We start from the raw sequence: 23436 nt of genomic DNA on the forward strand, positions 1-23436 counted from the left end.
GTGATTCAGTTGTAGGTCTCGAACACGGACCTATGATGGGATGGCAGCAGACCGGCATGCTGACATGGAGGTTCTTGCTTCTGTCCTCCATCAAGACGGCCCCTGGTTTGCGTCGAGTGACGAGCCTCTCGCTGTGGCGCTGGCTTCTCCCCCACCTTCTGCTGGGGTTTCAGTCCACCCAGGACTCGAAACTGAATGATGCATTGATGGTGGACGGTTGATCCACGTGACAGGTCTTCTGCACCAATCGTAACTCTTAGGCCAGGATAACTCGTCTTGCTAATGACCGAATGAACAAAACATGCCTTTGTTTGTTTGTTTATTAGACCAATTTTAGCAAAAGTGCAATTTAAATCATGTGTTATTTTTGAATAACCAAGAAAGCATTGGGGAGAATCAAATGGACACTCAAATGACCCCCATTTCCTTGTTTTTCTGTGCATTCACACATAAAATTTCAACATAAACAGAAAGCAGTTTTTCACCAAATACGCCGACTATGAAGCCAATTATGGCACCAACATCCTGTCAGACTAGCAGTTTCCATCAACAGCAGCAGGATGCGCCGATCATTAACTAATCTGCTGCCTCACTTTCACACGCATCAAAAGGCAGAGCCGCAGACTGAATGTTTCTGTCAAAGACTGTTTGTTGCAGAAAACCAGGCTAATGTTGCTCTCTGTTCATTTGCTACGACTCTATTAATACACGTAGCTCTGCAGAAGATCAGTCTTAAGACATGCTGATGAACGCTGGCGGCGCAGAGCGCAGAAAACTCCACGACATGTTGGAAGTGAGTCTTGTGCAGCAGGTCTCACTTATCTTTCAGCTACCGGAAAGACCAGCGCTGTTTTCATTTTCCTCCATCGCCGGCCGCCGCTCGTCCTGCACGCAGGGTCGCGGCGGAAGCCGGAGTCTATCCAGCCGCCGCCGGGCGAAATGCCGCACATACAGACAACAAGCGGTCGGTCGCTTAATCGTTCGGGGCGATTTTCTTCCGACTGTATGTTTTTGGACTGCAGGAGAACATGCGAGCTCCACACGGGAAGCTTCCCTCGTCAGAACCACACCGAGGTTCTTGGTGCCTCCAGGCCGAAGCTCTACCTCGTTTCATTTTAAACCCTGAAAGGATCCAAATGTCGGGGCAATTGTTGCTCAGCGGCCTTTTCAAGATACATTCATTAGAGGAGCCACTGCATATTGTTACCTTGGATCAGGCAGCTCTCAAAGAAGACAAACAAGGCGTACATTTATCCCTCCTCTCGGAGTCCCAGAGTTCAAATGTTACTGAAACCCATCTTTTATCCGGCATGATTTATCCACACAAAAATAGATAAGAAATACAGAGAGGCGGAAAGATTTATCTGTGATTTCTTTGGTGGAACTCAGGAATTGTTTGAGGGGAACAGGAGACTGTTGTCGAAAAGACAGAGATGGATAATGAAAATTCAGTAAGAGAAAACTGACAGAAGATAATAAATAGGATTTCATTCTGAGGAAGAGCATCGGAGGCAGAGTAATGCCGTGGTTTGTATTCTAAAGTCAGTTCCACCATAAGAGTTGAGAGATGAGAGCTACATCTGGATACTGAGGGATCAACAGTCACTTGTATCCGCTGTAAGAGCAAAATAGAAAGACAGTCAATGAAAAACCCAAAATGCTCAGTAAGAAGGGAAGCTGCATATGTGTGAATGTTTCACACCAATCAGACGTAACTTTATAAACACTGACCGCTGAAGTGCAAAGCACAGATTATCTTTTCATCATCGCACCTGTTGTAAACATGTTGTCCTCAGACTTGATGTGTTTGAAGCAGGAAAAAAAGACCACGTGGGGGATTCAAGTGAGTTTGACAAAGGCCACGTCGTGATGGCCGGACAGCTGGGAGAGAACATCTCCAAAACCACAGTTGTTTTGGGATGTGCCGCATCTGAAGAGGTCAGCGTCTTCAAAACCAGCCCGAGGAAGCGAACCAGAGACGGGTCATGGGCTGCCGTGGCTCGCCCGGTGGAGCTGAGGTCTGATCCCGGAGGAGAGCTCATAAAACTCCAACTACAGAACAGGTCAATGAGGGCTCGGGATACAAAGCGTGTCACGGTTTGTCGTGTCACTGCATCGCTGCAGACCAGGCGGAGTCCTGACCGATGCCACCGCCAAAAACACCCACAGTGGCTATGTGAGCATCGCAAGTTGGCCGCAGAGCGAGGGGAGAAAAGGACCTGGCCGGAGGAATCCTTTGGACATGCATACCTGGGGATGCACGGCGTCCTGCTTGACGGCCGACCCAAGCATCGCTGCAGACCAGGTGCGTCCTGTCCTGGAAAGGCTTTACCCTGATAGCTCAGCTTCTCTAGCAGGACGATGGGCCAGAAATCAAACATGAATTAGGTTTGAAATTCCCCACTTCTCAAGACTATGGGTGTTTGAGCAAAAACATCCAATCCGTGGAGGCCCTGCCGTGCCATGCAACTTGCAGGATGAAGGATTTCTGGTGAACATCTCGAAGCCAGTTCCCGCACAAGATCAGATCTGCGCTCGCCAGGCGGTGACATGGCGTGCGAGACCATTTCAGGCAGGCGGTCGTCGCTCTACGCCCGATTGCTTTATGTCAATCCAACTCCCATTATGGTGAGCTCATTTTATTTGTCAGATTTGCTTTGCTTTGCAGTCATCACGCAAAAGTGGTGTGTTTTCTGTTGTTTTTTGTAAACTTCAGAAACAGGAAGTGAGGTCATTCCGTTCGAGGCTCTTTTTCCTGAAGGTGTTGCGAGGGGAAGCCCCATGTTTGAGCCATCTATCGCCACCCAGACCTTCAGAGTTTCTAAAAGGCTTCATCTGTGATACACTGCTTATCACCAGAGAAGCAAGTGGCTCACATTTGAATTGGTTTGGAAAAAGAAGAGACAGATCTCCGTGCACTGTGTTCCATCTCCGGCTCAGAAACACCTCATGAAAGCTAACAGCAATTGACTTAATGATTCCACAACCCATATTTGTCATGATTTCGCTTAAATGTGTGTTTGGATCTGCGTTTTTAATCAGACATGTGTTTGAGGAATTGTTTGAGGAAATATCATGCTGATGTTTTTTGGGAATCCAGCTCATCTATGTTCGATGAAATATTGATGGAACAACATTTATTCATTCATCTCTGGTTTAGTCGGCACTTTTTCCTGATTAAACCAATAAACTCGGCAGAAAATTGGAAATAAATGGTGATTTTGACTATCCAGTTGTGAAAAACTAATCCTACATACATCTGCATAAAACAAGCTGGCAAGAAATAATTCTAAAATATACAGTGAAAAGACACGGGTGGATGAATGATAGAATGAATAAATCAATCAATAAATCCATGGACTAATTGATAAAGATATATAGTTTGAGAGAAAAGGTAAAAAAAAAGGGCTTGCTTTTGGGGAAAAAAAATAGAGGAAATCAAAGTTAACTAAGTGTCATATAAAGATGATAAAGATCTGCCTTTCATTGATTTCACCGGCTGACTGGAAATATTGAGATTTATAACGTTTTTTCTGAGCGTGGTCTGGCTCCAGCACGAGTCTGACCGGATGTTTATTCAGAAATGGAACCGCATACAGATTCATTTTAAATACCTGCACACAGATAAACTCACAACATCAATATTGCTGTCAGGTGATAAACTCTGGTTTGAGACGAGGCGTTGCCGTTTAGCTCACGTAAGTTATTTCCTCCTTGCGCTGCCGGTCGGTGCGTGACCACGAGAACTCTCTGCGCCGCCGACGGACGACCTTTATTTTCCGAGGTCACAAACGTACCAAGGAGAGGATTTGAACGACCGAACCAGTCGGTGTTTCCCTCATTCTTGCTCAGGATTCAGCAGCTGCCGTCCTGCCCCAGGCAGGGTCTTTTATGCATGGATGTCATCAAATGAGCCAGATTAGCAAATAAAGGAGCCAGAACAGCAGTGAATCTCTGCCAGAAAACAAATAAACAAACAAAAAAAAAACAAACTTGCATGATTTCCACTTAGTTATTCAAGAATATTACCACAGGAATATCTGTGATTAGTGATTCATGGTTTGTGTGTGTTTGGCAAAGGGTGACGTGCTGATCCACACAGATTTTGCCATGAAAAGAAAAATGCGTTGGGATAAAATGTCAATAAAAGTCCTGGCGTAGAATCATAAGCGCCGACCACCGCTGGAGGGGATTTTAGAGCGAGAAAACTCCAAGTCATAGACTTTCCCTTTTCCCCGCCGTGGGACGATTAAAGGAGATATTGATAGATCGATTGATTTGATCGATTGATTCAAGAGGCTCTGGGGAAATCCATCAGACATCGTGTTGTTTTATGGATGTGCGGCCGCTGTCGGTTCCTGGATCGTCGCCCGTTAAGGATCAACAAGCCTTTGGTCAATGTTTGGACACAAAGTCATCCAACTTTGCTACGCAAGCCTTTCCAGTTCCAAGAGCACATTAAACTACAGGTTACACATTTTTATTTCAAAATAAATTTACTATGAGGACGGAATATAATAAATGATAAACATTTTCAGACTTCATCGCAACCTTTTCAGATAATTAATAATCCTGGACCTTTTAAAGCAGATCCTGAGCTCCGGCTGAGGAAACGGCCTTCCTTCACGTCACTGCTCTCCATCCACTTCTCCATCTGCTTCTCCATCCACTTCTCCATCTGCTTCTCCATCCACTTCTCCATCTGCTTCTCCATCCACTTCTCCATCTGCTTCTCCATCAACCTCTCCATCCACTTCTCCATCTGCTTCTCCATCCACTTCTCAATCTGCTTCTCCATCCACTTCTCCATCTGCTTCTCCATCAACCTCTCCATCCACTTCTCCATCTGCTTCTCCATCCACTTCTACATCAGCCTCTCCATCCACTTCTCCATCTGCTTCTCCATCCACTTCTCCATCTGCTTCTCCATCAACCTCTCCATCCACTTCTCCATCTGCTTCTCCATCCACGGCTCTAAGCTTGTGAAGCTCACAGATTGGGAACTCTTCCCTCCAAAAGCATCTCCCGTCACCACCATTGATCATCGTCAAAACAGGAAGGAGCATTCTAACTCTTATTCTTACACTTCTTCATTTATTTACTTTTATGACACTCCTGCCCTGCTCTGCTGGTCAGCCCTGGCTTTTCTCTCCGCGATTGTTCCTCATTTTGCTAATTTGCAGTCACTTGGGAACAAGAAGATGCCAAAAATGAGTCATTTAATCTCCTGTAAGCCGGATGGAATACTGCAATTGATTGACCCGAATCAAACATCCGACCTTGCTGCGATCCTCCCAAAGAGAATTCAAACCTGATGGTTTATCAGGAAAACAAAGGGAACAGGTTTTCTTTGACTCCTTATGTTGATTTTACAGCTGGTGAGCAATGACTTTATGGTTTTGACAGAATTTAAGATCCGTCTATCCTTCAGCATGATCTGGAGCTGGATATTTGTGAGGTGTTTTGGGATAAACTAGCAACAAGCTAACAAAATATGTTTTCACCTCAGGTTCCACTTTTTCCTCTGTGGTCCAAAAACATTCATTTTAATAACAAAAAACGGCCCTATATATGTAAATGTAACCTCCCTGAACTGTATTTTCAGATAAACAATTCCTAATTGCTTTGATGACCAACTAGTTTGCTCATTTTAGTTTCTATTTGAGTCATCAGATCCACCTATTAGACAAATGTGTGATCAGAAAAAAAGCCCTTTAAGATGTTAGCCTTTCACTTTTATCCCTTAAAAAAATGAAATAAAATGATACTAATAATAAAGCTGTTTGTTTTGACTGAAATGCCAACATTGTGTGACAACTTGATAAATATTGAATAGTAAAACTGAAGCGGCTAATGTTGACCTGGCTCAAAAAAAAAAAAAAAAAAAACAATCTTTGACAGTGGGTAGAAATGAAAGTAATGCATCATAGATTTTAGAGTGAAGTGTCTCATAAGCAGTTTCTGTCACCCACTGTGAGCAGTGGGTTCTCTAACCATTCGGTGCTCCGTCTCAAAACATTTTATGTCCTCAACCCTCAGTTGTGAGATTTTAGTGTCTCTGGACAAAATAAGTACCGTCATTTCCAGACTATTGAGCGCACCTCAATATTAGCCTCACCGGCTAGCCGGTCGCTATCTCGGTCTTCCTCCTGGGCGCTAAAACCGTCAAAGTCGTCTTCTTCGGTGTCGGAGTTGAACGGACTCAGAATTTCCCGGTCATTTCATCGGTCCGATGTGACGAGGAGAAACGTTTTAGCGGCGTGAAGCTCGTTAGCGTCCCCCTCCCAAAAAAGTCCATATATTAGCCGCATCGTTGTTTACGTGAAAAAGTCGCGGCTTATCGTCCAGAAATTACGGTAAATCGAAAAAAATAAAACCTGAATAAATAGATGAATAGAAATCTGGCCCCCGTTAAAAACAAGTAGGATGCAATTCCTGGAAGGGGTTGAAAGTTCAAGAGCCTCCTTGAACGTTGCTGCGCAGAGCAGGTTTGGAAACACCGGTGGAGAGTTCATCTGCTGTCGAAGCCGCCGCCTCCGTCGCTTTGACTCCGAAAGTCGTTATGGATTATTTAACACGAGCCGAGGAGAGCGTTCATAAGGATCTGTGTGACAGTTAAAGTCTCGCACACACTCCATAACTCCAGCTGATGCATGGCTGCCATTAGCCCGCTGCTTTTAAACAGCTGCTGGGACGAATGCCCGCCTCTGGCAGTCTTTTCCATTTTCACCGCAATCGCACCTTTTTCTTTTGCTACTAACAACGAGAAGGACGGGCTCGCACCTCGGGACCCGTGAGTTATCGCACGCCGAGTCTGAGGCGCCACGGGATTTTCCACGTCAAACTATCGAGCATGAACGCAGCGGGGGGAGTGTGAGCCTCCGCATTTGGCTTCTGATCAAGTGATTCATTAGAGCTTCACAATAGGTTGCAGGGCTGCAATTTCCAGTCCAGCGGTAATTTTCTTGCAGAGATTTGTACAGTAAATCCTTGCTCCCCGCGGTCGTGTGTTCACTGGGGGAAATAGTAATTGAAATAAAGCAACGGCGATGGAAGGAAATATTTCAGACGGGGAGTAGACAGATTAACTGTGGGCCCGTAGAAAGTGCAGTTGAACCCAAACAGACGAGGTCGAGGAAACAGGAGAAACCAGAGGAGGCGAAGAATCTGACACCCGCAAATTCAGACGGTACCTTTTGTTTTGGGGTCTTTAAGATATTCCTTCCGGTTCTTTTCAGTGCAGCACGGAAAACATGCGAAACGTAAACGTGTCATTTACTCGTTTCTAAAAAAAACAACACGTTTATTTTTCATTTACAAATATCCAGAAGTCACTTTGACCCAATGGTATGAAATAAACTCCAGGACCAGAAATGACGTGGATTTAAACTGTAAAACAATACATGTTCAGAGGCTAAATTATTTTCTCGTGTATTTATTTTGTCCTAGTTTTATTTCTGACACTTGCTCTCCATGTCATCTCCTCAAGCCGAGTTTGCAACCATGACTTTTCACCCGACGAGCCTCAATATGTGCTTCCTCTTGGATTTTATCTTTGCTTTCTTGTGGCTCAACCATCACAAGCCCTCCTTGGTTGAGACAATCAATACCCGCTGGCTTCTCTATTATATTTGCCCACGTTATAATTGATGCAGTTATTTCTGTTGATCATCTGCATAAAAACAACGTGATAGCAATTCGCGTTCTTCAATTTAGCGCTCTTGGAGCGACATTAAAAGAGAAACGTTTCCATTCCGACATGGATGGAGACCGCAAGGCTCTGCTCTTCATGCCGGCGACCACAGGGGTTTGTGCTTTCTGATTTGACGACTCACTGTTTTCGGGCCCGGAGGAAAGTGACGGTCTGTCTTTTATGATTTTATGATTCTTTCAGATTTCTGTCGGTCGGTCAGTCAGGCGTAAAGAAACTTACCATCTCAGAAGCTCCGTATTGGACAAACACTGTTAACTGACCGAGTTCTGTGTTGCAGCACACCGAGTTTGGAACTGGTTAAATTATTGGGTGATGTTTAGTTTGAGAAGCAATTCAACCCGCAATGTACCTGGAAGGATTCTAGAACTCTGACAGCGGCTGCTTTACACAAGAAGTAAGAATATAGTTGCTACAATCCATTACATAAGACAGGAATTAATGGGTGCTTTAAGTCAAAGAAAAGTAATGGATCGATTTATTTACATGAATGTGAAAATGACCACAGAACCTGCAATGATATGAACAAATTAGCACTTTTTTGCAGAATATTAGAATTATATCTAATTATTTTTTTCTATTCATACTACATCAAGTTCTAAGATTTAAAAAATGCAAATGAACTCATGCGGTTTGGGGCCGTTTTAAATGTTTAGATTAAATTGGATGGAGGCAAAAAAGGCCAAATGAGATAGAAATCAGTTCAGCGTGCATCTTATTTTATATGTGACCGTTCAGTCTGTCCGCAGTAGACAGAAAAATAAATCACTAGGTTTCTTTCCATCGTCGATCACCGATTATCACTGTGTGTTGACTAGCGAGACGGTCCGTAAAGTGTTTTTGCTTTGCACTGACTACGACTCGTCAACCTTTTCTGGTGGCGTCGAAATGTTCAGGTTCGGCGTACATGTTCCGTCACGTTAGGGATTTGTTTTCCTTGCATTTGCCGATGAACTGACCTCAGTCTCTTACGCACGAAGCTAGATTTGGGGTGCTCGGTCTATTCAACATGGAAGCAGACATTAACCCTGGATATACTTCAAACTGGACTGAGCGTCAGGCGTCTCATTGCCCTTCAAGTCATGAGCCATAAAATGAAATACATAATAAACGGAAAAGTATTTTTTGTATCAACTGGAAGCCGTCGATGTGTTTAACACAGAGAACATCGTAATCTGGACGGGTAACTTGGCCCGTGACTGTTTTAACTTTGTCAAAGCTGCTATTTTGTTGAGTTGACAAATACGGTGTTTTTCTATTTGGTACAAATGATTGCAAAAGCTCCCCGGCTGCTCCGAACAAGACAAGAGCACTGGAAACTGAGCCCGCCGGCTTCTTAAATGCGTCAAAAAAAAAGGGAAATTGTGGAATAAAAAATATAAACCCTGCCTGACGGGGAAGCGTTGGCTAGATTTCTGTCATCATTTGTGCAGGGCGCCCGCTAGATCTGTTTACACGTGTGTCGATCTTCCACGTTAATGAGCCTCTATCTCGGCGTCTCACTCGCGCACGGCTGTTTCTTAGCAACAGTTTTACTGTAGAAAGAGCTTTCCCTCCCTTCAGCATTTGTCACACCGATACCATTTCGCAGTCGTCATGGTGATGCCATTTAGTGTCTGTTACAGTAACCGTGTCTGTTATAGTGAGACCAATTAGTGCCTCACACATCACTAATTACCAAGCAGGCCTGGTGTCAATGCAGCGGCACGAGCGGCTTCGCCGGGATGTGAAACGAGCGTCGGAAGGTGTCGCGGCACAACCGGCGCCAGGTTACACTCCTATTTTGTCTTCAGCGATTAGCCGGCCAGTTGAGTCCTTGAAGTCGGGATTACAAGAGATTTACGCTCGATTCCATCAAAGCAGAAGGCGACGGAAAGTGCGGGTGATCCTGGGAAATGTTGCCCACGCTTATTTTAGTGCTAATGGGGAGCCAAATTAAGAAATAGAAAGATGTTGCAACGGGGGAGTCATAATAGAAGTAAGCCATTTGTAAGCCTGTTGAAATCCCATAAGAATGTTGTAACGCTGAGGGTGAAACATGTAATACTTCAGGAAAGTAGATATCGCTGCTTAACGAACAACATGATCAAGAGGACGGTGGTGTCACTTTGGATTTTGTTGCTGGAGAAGAAATAAAGTATCAAAATCATGGAGAAAAAAAAGAAAAAACCTGTAAAGTTTCCATGAAATTGCAAGAAGCGACAGAATTCAAACACAAGACAATAACTTCATGGAAGGAGGGGAGTGGAGCCATTTCTACGTCTGCACGCCCACCTGAACCCACAACCATTTGAAATCTTCACCAAATAGTCGTCGTCTCCGTCTGAATGCGTGCGTTTGGCCGAGGGGACGCCCACCCATCATTTTCTTGACCCACTAAAACAGAGTTGCAGTGCCTCCACAGGTTCACGGGAGACTATTAACACAGACGTGACAAGAAAACTCTGCCGCCCGGAGCCGTGAAGCAAACACATTTATCAGTGTCATGACGGTGGCCTTTCTCACGGAGACCCAGCGACCTGTTCCACTGCATTTTTTAGATGTGATGGATGACGATGCGTCCGACTTCCTCGTCGGCCTCCTCTTTGAAACATCTCACCCGGGCTAGATGTGCACTTCTATCTGGGACTCTTCAATTGCATTCTTGGCATCTGACCGACAGACAACCATTCACCCTCTAACCCGGCATCTTTCCAGTTAACCTGCTGAACGTTTGGGACTGTAGAAGGAGAACCCGGCAGGAACATGGGAAGAACCTGCAAACTGCAGACAGAAAGCTCCCCTGTTCCATGGAACCAGGGTCCTTGGTGCTGTGAGGTGCAGCAGAAACCAACGCTCCGCCGCTGCATTTTTCAAATCACCACTGAAAATGAGACTTCATACTCAAAACATAACATCATATACCAACCACGTGCCATCAAAAGTGCTTTTTTTTTTCTTCAAGTCGATTTGTTACCGTATATGACCCACACTACCTTCCTTTTTACTATCAAGTGTTTCCTCAAAGCTCCTCAAAGTGGAACAGAACAATATGCATCCAGTAAGAATGAAACCACCTCCATTGACCAGCTTGCCATCTATTGAGTTTCAAATGGAGTAGAAAACTTTACCAGACAGGCAGATCCATTTTTCTTGCTCTATCCTTTAAGACCAAGCATTTCAATCCTTTTTATGTACAGTCAACTTCTTCTTCTTTCGTCTTTTCCCTTCAGGTGTCGCCACAGCGAGTCCACCTTCTCCATCTAACCCTATTCTCTGGATCCTCCTCTCTCACACCAACTACCTTCAAATCTTCTCTCACGACATCCATAAATCTTCTCTTTGGTCTTCCTCCAGACCTCTTGCCTGGCAGCTCCAATTCCAGCATCCGTCTACCAATATATTCTCTATCCCTCCTCTGTCCATGACCCAACCATCTCTGACCTTCTCTCCAAAACATCTAACATGTGCTGTTCCTCTGATGGACTCATTCCTGATCCTCTCCATCCTGGTCACTCCCAAAGAGAAGCTCAACATCTTCATCTCTGCAACCTCTAGTTCTGCCTGCTGTCTTTTGGTCATTGGAACAGTTTCTAGTCCAAACATCATCTCTGGTCTCACCACTGTCTTGTACACCTTTCCTTTTATTCTGGCCGATGTTCTTCTATCACAAATCACATTTTTATGTAAAGTCAACTAAAATACTGATTGTTGTTTGGACCCCTGTTGTAACCTGTCGTCATTATTTTCTTTTCCTTTGTTAGTCTTATTTCAGCTGTTTAATTTGAGTACAGGTGGCTTGATTCCATTTAGACCCTAGTAAGTATTTACTTAAATATGACAATTGTATTTTCCACAGCCTGGTTCAGAGGAAAGATCTGTTTATTGGTGTTAACGGTCACTAATGGACTGGTTCAAGAGTGAGTGCACTGCAAAATCAAGTTGATCATCTATCCAACCTGATGCTGCTGAGAGATGGAGATTTATGGTCTTCAATTCTCACTAAACATTTCTTGTTTGGACTCAACAGTTGCATTGCAGAACATTCAAGCTCTCGTGTCTGATGATCTGCTTCAGCAAACAGAAGCCGGTTTGGCCAGTGTTTTGGCTTCACCCCCCTGTCGCCCTGACCCGTGTGCACCCAGTATGACATCCGTGTGCCGTGTGAGGCTGACGGTCCGGCGTGTCGGAGAGAAGCATTCGACCGTCTGCGGCTTCATGACTCCATTTACCTGCTGAGTTACATCCTGTCTGGTAGCTCATGGTCGCAGCAAACTAATAGCATGGAATCATCAGGCGAGGAGTTTCATCCAAACATTGTTCCAGCAGTGACGGGCCAGATCCCAAAGCACCCACTAACTAATATCTCCTTACTGTTTGACCAGGTTTTATTTATGTAACACGACTTACATTTTAAATTTAATTTGAATAATGGGCATTGTTGCTCAATAAATGGCAAGATTATTATTTGAAAACCGCACGTTCTACAATATTTAATCTGCTATTGAATAACTCAGGTACCAAGGATGCTCTTCATCCTGATTTAGATGTGTCATTACATCCTGAAGCCATTTGTGCGTAAATACAAAAAAACAAACAAAAAAAACACTTGTTTAATTAGAAGCTGCCAATATCATAATGGATCATATGATAGATCATAATGAATGTTTGAATGCACGATGGCTGGTAGAGATGGATTGAGGTGTCACTGAATTATTTCCTCTCATGATTTAGGCTGATACTCACGACAACCAGTACTTTGCTATTTATTTGATCACATTTCATTCTATCACTGATGCAAACAAGGGGGCAGGATGTTGGTCACCGCTTCCGCCTCGCAGCATGGAATCCTGGAGTGCTGCTCGCTCTCCATCTTTGGGCCAAGATGACTCAACCGAAGAAGAAGGCCTCCCTGGTCACCCGACTCCGAAGCCTCCGTGGACGACCAGCCAGTGACTCCCCTTCCCAGGGTGGGATCTGGGCACAGACTTCCTGAAGAACGCTGCATTTTGCTTTTCCCCTCAACTTTCCACTATCGTTGGGTAAACTGACTCTTCTGTTATTTAAAAAATTCCACGACATTCATCTTTTACCAATAGAGATTTTTGCTTTGCTATACATCTGTAGAGATAGACAGAATCAGAAAGAACACTATTTGAGGGTCACATCAACATTATGAACATCAATAACAAACAAATAAATGAATTAATCAATTAATTAATTTAAAAGAAAAAATGTTAGCTGAGATAGCCTCCAGCATCCCCGCAACAGATGATGGATGGATAAGTGAAATGGTGTGAGGAAAAATATAAGTGTGTGTGTGTGTGTGTTTTACAAGGTTACAAAGTGTTAGGGGTTGAGATCTGTAAAGAATTTGGATATTTCTAGTTCAATGTGTTGCACAAGGCAGTTTTCTGTTAAATGAGGTGCAGCACGGGTTGATTGTTAATCCCTGTAATTACATTTAAATCCTTCAGCATAAAGTTGGCAGGTCGTTTCTTTTTTATTACTTACAGTTGTTTGGAATTCCAATCCCTGCCTTCACAAAGGGACAACAATATGCCGTCTCCAGAAAAAGCTGACAAAGACTCTTATACTATGAAATTATTCTGCTGAAATGAACTGAAACTATTTTGCAAGGTACTGCCTTCCAGGCTCTGGAGTTCCCATCCAATCAGAGGAGCCGTACATGTCGGGTCCAGTGTGTGACCTTGTAGCTGACCTTGCTGTCGCAGGCTGAGATCTGATTGGCTCTCGCAACTGACTGTCCTTCACTTACAGAGCACAGGACGCTGTCAGAAAGAAAAAAATTAACTTTTGAGTATATTTAAGCCAGCGGAGAAGGCCTTGGTGTGTGTGTGTGTGTGTGTGTGACTGCCCACCGCTTTCAATCATCGCTTTAATTCATTTCCTTTCAAAGTGTGACATTACATGTCGCCGATGAGAGTGTGTGTCAGTTCAAGGAGTGTATGAACGTATACTGTGTGCCTCCATCTGTGGCCTGGGTTTAATCCACCCTCTGAACAAATGTTAGGTGGGATTGGCTTGACCCCCCCACCCTGAGTGGACACACACACACACACACACACACACACACACACCTGCAAGAACCAATTTGCAGAGATCCATAAAGTACCTACAACAGGAACCAAACACCAGGACACACCTGGTGGCGCCTGCTGCGTTGATCATAGCGTTGATCAAGCGGTTTGCGTACGTCCTGATTCAGTCTGAGAGCAGATGGAGATCTGAACCACCTCATGAAAGAACGGGGACAATGGAAGTGTTTTAAAAACAAACAGTTTGTAGAACTCATCTGCATCGGCGTAAACAAGATGGTGCTGACCATCCTGCTAGAACCGGTTTGAGGAAACACAAAACTACAAGTCATACAGAGAACTAAAGACGAAAAAGAACCCTCTTATGTTTATGAAAAAGAAAAAAAGAAATGGAAAAGACAAATGTTTAGCCACTTCTGAACGCTATTTCCCGGGATTCTGAAACAAATGTCAAAAACTCTTAAATCAGACAACACCAAAATCACTGAGTTCCTCAGTTGACATTTCTGAAAAGACTCTCTGCAGTGAAACCCCCTCCCTCTGTCTTTCTTCAAGTTAGCAATGGCTTCATAGAAACTCTCCAGACTAGAAAACACAAGTAGAGAGAAGGTATGGGAATGGGCTGAAAGGATTTAAGTTCCTGCATGCTTGTCCTGGACAAACAACAGCATGTCCAAACATAAAGGTGTGCACGTGTGCGACCGGCACCAACACCTCTCAGGCAGCAGACCAAAGCTGTGGCCGGAAGGGTAACGAGATCCAGGAGGACCAGTGTGACTTTTGTCCCGGTCGTGGAACAGGAACGGCGGACCGGCTGGTCCCCTTCAACAGGTCCTTGAGGGCGCATGGGAGTTTGAGCAACAGTCTTTGTGTTTGGTGACCTGGAGAAGCATCTGACCGTGTCCCGCTGAGGATCCTATGGGAGCTGCTCCAGGAGCGTGAGGTCCCCAACCCTGCAATCTGGGATGTTCGGTCCTTGTATGATCGGGGTCGGAGCCCGGTCTGCATTTCTGGTTGTAAGTTGAAAATTCCAATGATGAGGTTTGGACGCCACGGCTTCATCGGCTCGTGGTCTCCGGCCCTCTCTGGAGTGGTTTGCAGCTGAATGTGAAGCAGCCAGGATGAGGATCGGCACCTCCAAATCCAGGACCATGGTCCTCAGACAGAAACAGGGGGAGTGCTCTCTAGATCAGGGAGGAGGCCCCGCCTCAAGAAGAGAAGTTCAAGAATCACAGGGTCTTTTTCACAAGTGAGGGAAGGATGGACCAGGTTAGGGTTTGTTTACCAGTTGATCTATGTTCCTCCCCTTTCTCACCTACGGTCACCAGCTGTGGACGGTGACCGAATGAACAAGGTCACAGATCCAAGCGGCGGAGAGGACTTCCCTCCACCGGGTGTCCAGGGTCCCCCTGGAGATGTGGTGACGGGCACAGAGTAGAGCCATTACTCCTCCGCAGATGCCAGATCTCGTGTCTCCAGCATCTGGTCAGGATGCCTCTCGGACGCCTCCCTGGTGAGATGTTCTGAGCATGTCCAGCCTGGAGGAGGCCTCAGGAAAGAGCCAGAACACAGTGGAGGGACCATGTCACTAGGCTGGCCCAGGGACACCGCTGGACCCCCTCAGAAGAGCTGCACCGAGTGGCCAGAGGAAGGTTTGCCTGGACCTCCCTGCACCGAGTGGCCAGAGGAAGGTTTGCCTGGACCTCCCTGCACCGAGTGGCCAGAGGAAGGTTTGCCTGGACCTCCCTGCACCGAGGGGCCAGAGGAAGGTTTGCCTGGACCTCCCTGCATCGGCTGCTCGGCCGCGACCCGTCTCTGGATGAGTGGTAGGAGACGGATGGATGGATGGAAGGAAGTTCCTCCTCAGGGATACAGTGTCAAACACTCGGGGAGGCGGTGATGGTGACGCCTTCTCTTTAAATTAGCCACGGTGCTGCAGAAGACCGGACAAAGTGCAGCGTGGAATACATTTTCCTATAGTTACCTCGTGGGTTTTAATTTAGCTACAGGTTTAGAAAGTATAATGTAGCTCAACGTTGTCTTCTAAATTGTATCCCTCTTGCAATTCGGTCAAACTGTTACTCCTTTACATGAATTTCTATTAACCATGATGGATCAGGCAGCAAGTCACTGCAAAAAATATTGAAACTGACAAGAAAACTGACTAAAAATGTGTCAGAAAACAGAATCTTTAAGAACATCCACCTACAGTTCTTCAAATGATTTTATTTCTCTAACTTATGCATGAGAACAACGTGAGTAGTTTGGAAACTGTGGAAACGCTTCAAAACTTGAACTATTTGCCTGGCAATTGAATAGAAAGGCAAATATTTCAAAATGTATTCACTGGGTACCTGGAGTGCCTTGTGCTGTGAAGAACGTCATTAGGAGTAATATAAAATAAACGTTAAAAACAGATACTTATACATAGATAAAAATAGATATATATCAGAGTATCTTATTTCGTAATCCAATCTAAATGAGGATGTGATGTCAAAAGGCAAGAAAAACAAGACATATGCTGAATGTCATAGACTTGAAAAAAGTAGTTTAAGGAATATAATCAGGTGTGTATTTATTTTAAATGCAACCTGTCGATGATTACTCCTCCTGAACCAGGTCAACTGCTGGCAGGGATCTCCACCCTTCTTCTCTGAGGGATCTTGAGGGGTTGCACAGAGCAACCCGGGTTCGTGGATCGACCAACATAAATACTGGGCAAGAGAAAATTCCCTTAAATAATCAGAGGCAGTTCAACAATCAATGCTGAAATCTCCCAGAACTCTCATTTCTGGGTCCGTCTACTGAGAGAGTAAAACTGTCAGATGATCAATACACTCAGCATCAAGTGATTGAGGTTTATTAATTCCAATTAGACCAAAGAATTATTGGACCAAGAATTTATCCTTTAGAGGCAATTAGTTGAAAACATTTGGACAGGTGACCAAATGCAATGTACAGACTTAGACATAAAACAAACTTCTTTTTCATTTCAATGACTTCATAAAGGATCCCAGATTAGAGAAATATTAGAATAACAAGGACTGTTTATGGAATAACCTTGACATTTTTTGAGTGTCTTCTGCCAAAGTCATTTCCTTGTCCTCAATTGGAGTAATCACATTTAACAGCACCGTCTTGACCAATACAAATGTATTATTTTATAAAAAGATATAATATATATGTCTGTGTTGGTGATCCTTATGTCCTTAATATGTGAGCATTTTGGAAGTTCATGTTTCTTTGCCTAAATTGGTCTTGATATGATCTTTTCTACATCCAAGTCAATTGTATTGCCTTAATAAACACAAATACAATTGTGATCATTCTTGTCTTCATTTACAACAACCGGAGTGTTAAACTTATTTCAACCCTCAAATAATTGGAGTCGGGTTTTAGCCGGACTCTTGTTAAGAACTTGAGTTTGAAAGTTTGGATTTTCTTTGACGGATACAAAACGCTCAAACCTTTTAAGTTAGCTCTCAACAAGCAGAATATACTTTTTATAGACATGCTTTGCCCAAAAGCCTTTACTGAATATCTTTGTTCAAGACATGTTGATCATGCATTGAGCTGGACAGAGTTACACAGTGATTTCAAAGACTTTAGAAAAGGATCGAAGAGGGTAGAGAGGCAGTTGGTCCTGATGATGATGATATACCTGTGGAGGTGTGGAAGTGTCTAGGAGAGGCAGCAGTTGGGTTTCTGACTAGATTATTCAACAGGTTCTCAGAGAGTGAGAAGATGCTTGAAGAATGGAGACAAAGTGTGATGGTGCCTATTTTTAAGAATAAAGGGGATGTGCAGCAACTATAAAGGGATAAAGTTGATGAGCCACACAATGAAGTTATGGGAAAGAGTAGTGGAAACTAGACTGAGAGCAGAAGTCAGCATTTGTGAACAGCAGTATGGCTTCATGCCTAGGAAGAGTACTACAGATGCAGTATTTGTGTTGAGAATGCTAATAGAAAAGTACAGAGGAGGCCAGAGGGAGCTGCATTGTGTTTTTGTAGACTTAGAAAAGGCATATGACAGGGTGCCAAGAGAGGAGCTCTGGTATTGTATGAAGACGGTTGGAGTAGCACAGAAGTATTTTAGACTGGTGCAGGACATGTATGCTAGCTGTGAGACAGTGGTAAGGTGTGCTGTAGGGTAATACATTCATGGGGAAGGTGAGAGTCCATCAAGGATCAGCTCTGAGCCCCTTCTTGTTTGCAGTGGTGATGGACAGGCAAGACAGGAATCTCCATGGACCATGATGTCTGCGACACCATTTTTCTCAAGAACAAACATGTCAACAGATGACGTTTTTCTAAGATATTAGGTCCCAATAATTTCAAATTAAGAATACATAAACAAGGGCACTTTTGCTTTCAATACTTGGGTGATTGGCTGAACTGACCCTATTATTTTCAGGAATCTGCTCACAAGAAGCATCATGGATAGCCAAAGGCTGTGCACCACCGCTGTGCACCAGGGTGATCATGGTTTCAAAGAAAGAGCTGCAAAGACTTATGAGGCCATTTGGAGTTTTGCAGGTGCAGTCACATTCAAATCTAAATGAAGAAATGATGAGGCTCCCAAGGAGCGCATTGAGGCGGCTCCACAACCTTGGCTCGATGAGGAACTGCAATTAGGAAAAAACAAAAAAGCGACAACAGAAGGATCCATTCTAAGACAAATCAATGGAAACAGAATGGCTTCCCTCGATGGAAGTGTGCAGCAGGGCTGAGCTGCTCCTTTAAAAAGCAACATACAATATTAATACTTCTCCAGAGACCTAAACTGTTCTCCTTTGTCATTCTTTTAGTTTTATTTTATTTATTTATGGATTTCTATCCATTCCACTTCCCTCCAAACACAATCTATGTGTGTGATAACAATTAGTGTTCTCTGATCCCCACTTTTCTGCACTACTCAACCTGCTGTACATGGCAGTGTATACACACACACACACACACACACACACACACACACACACACACACACACACACACACACACACACACACACACACACACACACACACACACACACAGTTAACTGCTGGAATAAATGCAGGTCCTACACCAGTTAAATGTCCATATGTGTCGCCTGTTGCATCACCTGTTCTCGTCCTGATTCCAGATGCCTCCAAGCGCTCAACCAACTCTTGTGTAAACGACAGGAAAGCCGTCGTCCAAAACATCACCGTTAGCATTTTATACTCAAACATCTCATTTTTTCAAACTGGGACTTTGTAAATTTTTCTTTTTTGAAGAGAAGTTAAGAGTTTCTCTTGAATCGAGGTTCCCAAACAATGAGAAAAAATAAAACAAGCTGTTTTATTGAAATTCCAGAGACATTTTGACATTTTGCAAGTGGTGGAGGTCGTTCTATATTTTTTGGAAGAATCATGTTCGTTCGGGTGCCTGCTATTATTGCAGAGGTTGGAGCCGCGGCCTCCTCGTGATGCTCCTCTTGGATGTCAAGGATATTTATGGCACAATAATCGCCACACAGTGAAGCTGGAATTTCTTCTATGGAATCGACTCCACTGAGCATTTTCACTTTCTTTCTTTTGACAACAAAAGGAGAACAGAAGAAAAAAAAAGAAACGCAAACTCTCGATTCCAACGGGTAAAGGAGATATTTACATTGTGAAGCAGCAAATTTCAGGTCTCACTTTCAAAAGTATATGGATGTTTTAGATTACAACATTAAATACACACAATACCAATACATATATAAATATACTGACACAGTTGAGCCACAATTATTCATGACTCTGGCAAATTTTGACTCAAAGGTTAGAAGTGATTATGGAATGAATCATTTTGGACATTGTACTTGTTCTTCGAATGGAAGTAAAAGGCCAGAAATAGTTTTCCCCGCAGGAAATATCCGCTCCCCTGTAGGTTCCTTAAAGAAGACCTGCAAATTAAAATAGCTGAAGAGAGTCAAGAGAGTGCTTTGTAACTATGGATGAGGAACATCGAGCAACACCAGTGCATGCGCTTTCTGGATGGGAAAAACATGTACGAAAGCCAAACGTCATTGAGCTCTCTGATTGCCGAACTGAATATTGCGGCAGAGGCTGCGTTAATAAACGTCTCTGGTTAACTGGACGGCAGACATTCCTTCAGACTCATGTTTTCAGTCACACATGACAAGGCAGAGTCCCTGCTCTGGATACAAAAATCATCAAACACAGCCAAAGGGACGTCCAAGTAGATGCGGTACACTCAAATAAGTTTTATCTTGATTTTGTTGTGCCTTAGTCCGCACAGTGTTGTCAAGCGTCTGGAGGCCAGGCCACCTCCTGGAATCATAAAGCCATCTGGTACAAATGAAAAAAAACACCCGTCATAAAAATCCCCCGTGCCGTGGAAGACAAGCCAGTAACGATCGGTCTTCTCTGCAAGCCGCCTCGCTAAATATAAATGAGACATATTTGGTGGTTTCTTTACGGTTGAGTGAGAGAAGTGGTGTGTGTCCTTCATACCAATTACTTTTTGGTATTCTTCTTTGAATCGGGAATGCTTGTATCTTTTGCACTTGGATCCCCATAAAACTAGCATGTTCTCCATGCGTCCAGGCAGGCGGGTTCAGTGCCGCAGGAAACTAGTTGGGGCAAACTTTGCTTGCATCAAGTGAATGTTAATGTTCACTCTCAGAGGCAGGACTATACAGTCTGCAGGCGTGCGCACACACACACACCACAATGTGTTGTTTATAAAGGCTCAAAGGATTTGAGTTCTTTGACGACAAGTAGATGAGTGTTTTGTTGCTTCGAAAATAAATCTGATGTGTTCAGAAAATGTTTCCGGGATGCACTGCGTAAAGGTCTGAGAGAAATAAACAGAAAACATCTCAGTTCGGCCCCAAATCTTTCATTGGGACTCTGACCCGGCTAAGTACAGATCCCCCATTTGGTTACCACATGCAAACTACTGCTAGTCATTTTACCGGTCACCCATCCATCTTCTAGTGCTCGCCAGGTCGCGGGGGGGTCGCAGGTCATCTCTACCTGGACACTTGGTCCAGATCTTCCCAGGAAGATCGTGTGGTGTTGCCAGGTCAGCCTGGAGACGGTCGATCCAGCGTGACCCTGGTGCCCCTTGGGGCTTCTTTGCAGTTGGACATGTCCAGAACACCAAGGAGGCGTCCAGGAGACGCCCAGACCGGATGTCCAAACCACCTCATCTGACTCCTCAATGCGGAGGAGCAGAAACTATTCTGAGTCCTTCTCGGATGGGTCGACTCCTCACCCGATCTCTGAGGGAGAGCCTGGACTTAAAGGTCGGGTAGGAAACATAGATGGGCCGGTAAATTGAGAACCATGGGCCGATTCGCCCAACAGGACAACATCTTGTGCGGAAAGCAGAGGTCCAATCCTGCGGCCACCAAACCAGATCTCCTCAACACCCCGGCTGCAGCGAGACACTCCGTCCATGAAGGTAATGGAGAGAATCAGTGATGAAGGGCAGCCCTGCTGGAGTCACTGCCTTCTTCCAACAAGATTATGAGGTGTAACCGCATCGTTTACATTTCAGTAAAATGACTTATATAATTTGTAAATGAAAAGTAAATTAGTTGTAAATTTTATTTCTGTTATTTCAGACTTTTTGCTGCAGATGTGCTCACTGACATTCTGCCCACTGGTGATGATCATTTAGCCTGAACATAGAAACATTTTTGAATTTTCCATGCGGGGTATCTTGGTCTGGTGCCGAGGTTTGGCCAATTTCACAATCATTTTTATTGAGAATGTTTCGATATCTACTTGAAGAATACGGATAGAAATTCACCATTAAGTGGGACCCCTCAGCTTTCAGCTGCATTCATCCCAGCGGTTGCGGTAACTCCGTTTTGGATATTTAATGAAGGCTTACATCAATACCATTTTCAAACGTTGTCCTCAAACAACAAGATACATGTTTATCTCCTAAAACCATCTATATTCAAGTGGATATTTTACCGCGTCCTCGATCCCCGTATTTTTCCGATGACAAAATCTATTTCCCCTGCATTTTACCAGCACTTCTAAACAATAAGCTGTGTTTCTGAAGCTTCAGTTCAATGATCAAAAAGGAGAAAATAAATAAAAATGTTGAGTTGGATGGCCTCTCCTCATAAGCCGTGCCCGGTCCTCGGCCTTCTCATCATTTCTTGTTACTTCTAATTATTTCGCTCTGCTCTGAACTGGCTCCACAAATCCCCCTTAGCTTGATTCAGCCGCCGCCCGCTGCCACTTGTGATCTACCTTTTCCACACCATTTCCTCCCTCTGACTTTGATCATCATAGATCAATTTCCACTACCCAGTTTTTGGGCCGCTTCTTTTTTGCAAAGTTGTCAGATCCTTCATTTTCAAAGGCTCCATATCTTGCACTCAAAAGAGAGTGACCCTGTATTCTTGCTGAACTGCTCTTGAGTTCATAAACAAAATCTGTGATCCTAACATCTTCTGAAGGAGCCATATTAGATTGAAGCGATGAGACAGAATCACTACAAATTGCTATTTCTTCATGTTCAAGTCAACCTACAGCGATGAGCTTGCTAAATTACTCCACAACCGTCAAACACAAAAACAACAAATTCCTTTATAAATTTCCCGGCGGTGTCATGAGACAACAAGCCCGTCTGTAGGCCATGTATCCGTTTGGAAGGTGCTTCGAGCCCTCTTTACGTATCCTGTCTTCAGTTGCAATGTGGACCGGCTCGTTCTGCATCACAACAACTGAACTTTATGGCTGTGCTGCTTTTCAAAAACCTACAGTTTTTTAACTGAAGAGGAAACTATTGCTGCTTAAGTTAGTGCAATTTGTGATAAGATAATGGTTCGTTCCCCTTTTGCAACAAAATCCTTGTTTTCTTTTTTCCTGGAGGCCTTTGGCTCACTGATGGCTCAGCTACTGTCTTCTGAGAGGCGACAAGACAGCTTATCAACCACGTGACTCACTTCACTGGCATTCATTGCGAGTAGCATAGGTGTTGGAAAATGCAAACACGCTGTCTCTTCAGAAAGTACCCGGGCACATTCGGTCACATCCTTACCCCATTTATGGCCTTCAGTCCGGAGAAGATGAAGCTGATGTATGTGGTCTCCACTGACTGGTACATTAACATGAGCTGAGATCAAACCTGTGAGCTTTGTCGTGATTTCAGAGTTTGTTGGGATGGTAAACATCATCCTCACATTGTAAGATGTGAGGCAATGGGGAGGTGGAGTTGAGCCGGTTGGTTACGATGCAGATCATTGCTTCTGGGTTGTTGCAAATGCAAGCATTGGTCAATGTGGCAATCATGGAAGCATTGATATAGAAGAAATTGTAATTGGTCATTCCACGGTTTCTCGGAAAACTGGCAGGTATGACAAACTTTGAAACCATGACGTGCAGCAAGAGCAGTGGCTGAGGCCTCAGGGACGATGATCATCAGGGAGGTTTTTTTTTTTTGATGGTTTGGTTGGTTTTAATTATATTCCCAGATTATGACGAAAGGTTTCAACATTTCTCAAGGTGAAAATAAAACATTTTTTTTTACTGCTGCTTACAACCAAGGCAACTGCCACCCAAAATAATATAATACAATAATATAATAAATTTGTGAACAGCAGTATGGCGTCATGCCTAGGAAGAGTACCAGAGATGCAGTATTTGCTTTGAGAATAGTAATAGAGAAGTGCGGCAGCAGCTGCATTGCG

This window comes from Fistularia commersonii, chromosome 13, assembly GCF_037954325.1.
Source record: "Fistularia commersonii isolate RoL2024-O1a breed Wild chromosome 13, RoL_Fcom_v1.0, whole genome shotgun sequence".
Lineage (NCBI taxonomy): Eukaryota > Metazoa > Chordata > Actinopteri > Syngnathiformes > Fistulariidae > Fistularia > Fistularia commersonii.